The sequence below is a fragment of the Oryzias melastigma genome, linkage group LG10 (assembly GCF_002922805.2).
Source record: "Oryzias melastigma strain HK-1 linkage group LG10, ASM292280v2, whole genome shotgun sequence".
In the NCBI taxonomy this organism is placed as follows: Eukaryota; Metazoa; Chordata; class Actinopteri; order Beloniformes; family Adrianichthyidae; genus Oryzias; species Oryzias melastigma.
The window spans coordinates 25,979,760-25,981,518 of NC_050521.1; positions in this window are offsets into that span (position 1 = coordinate 25,979,760).

Consider the following 1,759-nt stretch of genomic DNA (forward strand, 5'->3'; position numbering starts at 1 on the left):
GCATCCGAACATGCAGCCACCGGCCAGAAAGGTAAGATCCTGCGGACAGTCTGAGGTGAATCCAAACTTAGAACTGTAGAATAAATATTTACCTGTTTTTATCATGTTTTATTGGTGCTTATGTGATTTCATCATTAAGATTGATGGTCATTTACGAAGTAAAAGTCTCCAAAACACTTTTATGTATAATGTAAATACATTTTAAATAACATAAATGTGCATAACTGACTTTTATTTTTAACTTTTCACTGTGGCGCCCCCTAAAGGAAGCAGCCTAAAAGACAAATAATTAGAAAACTTAATTCTTATCAAATCGTTTTGGAATAAAACCTTTTTTTAATTTAAAGTTGCAATTTCTAAACTAGTTGGTATACATTTTAACTGTTTTATGTGATTTTCTATTATTTTAAAATTAAAATTAACAACTCTTTTGGTAATTTCTGGGCGGAAAAAACATTCTAAAGTGAAAAATAAAAAATGGTTGGTTTATGAGTGAGTTACTGATCCGAATCCCAAATATTTCACAGCCAAATGAGAGAAAAGTCTGAGTGAGTGATGACATGAAGACTGCATGTGAGGTCAGAATCAAAAACAAGAAACTTTGAGAGAAAATGAAAAAAAAGACATGAAAATTCCTCAAAATGAATCTTTTCCACTAAATTTTCAGGCTTCAGGAAAGGTTGTTCTAGAAAACGTTTCTCTTCTCATCCAAGTATTTTTTCTCAGTTCTTCACATCTTTAACTTTTAAACATTCACTGTTTATGTTCTTTGATTTACAGTAACTTTTTAACCATTAACATTTGAGCCGCTTTTCTCCCTCAGAATCTGGTGGAATTATTGTTTTAACAGCTGAAAAGTTACTTTATGTTGGTGTTCAAGCGTCACCGGCGGCGATTTAGATATTCTTAAAAGTGCTCTTAAAAGCATTACATTTATTATTCTGAATTTATTTCTTTAAAAAAGTCTTGAATTTTGATATCTGAGCCTTAAAAATTGAGCTGCTTGAGTCAAAAATTTATTTTTTTCAGCCAAGATTCTGATCAAATAACAAATAAACATCCGGAAAACCTTTTATGTATTAATACACCATTTTAATAATAAAAAAAGACGTAAAAGTGGAGCTCTAAAACACCACAACACAGACCACAATCGTTCAAATTAATAAAATAGGAAATAATTAATAAAATCGAAAATAGACTAAGAAATTGATCTTAAATTTAGCCTTAAAAAGTCTTAAATTTAACCTGAAGAAACTTCTATAAACCTTGTTAAACTCCCATTTGAATCATCTTTTGATCCATTTTTTAATTAGTGTTTTTTTTTAATATAGTTAGGCCGTTTTTAGACAAAATTTAAAAAGAAATTGTGTTGTTATCTAGTTTAAGTTGTGGGCGGAACAGTGAAATAGCCCCTCCCCTTTTCCCCTCCCCATAGGGAGCTTAGATTATTTTCTACGTCACAAATACGATCTTTTTTAAACAACATTCTTTTGTCTGCTCCTGATTTACAATAATTTAAATAAAAAAATTACTCAGAAGTAAAATTTGAGCTTTGTTTGTCCTCATTCTCAAGAAAAAGGCCACAAGAACTTATTAAAACACACAAAAAACACAATTTTCATTGAAGTGGGTGTTTAAAATTCAATTCCTCCAAAAGACGAAAAAATAAACTGAATTGGATGATGAAGAATCTCAGAAACCATTAAACATGTGACCACTGAAGTGGCCCAAACTTGGTTTAAAAAAAAAAAAAAAAAAA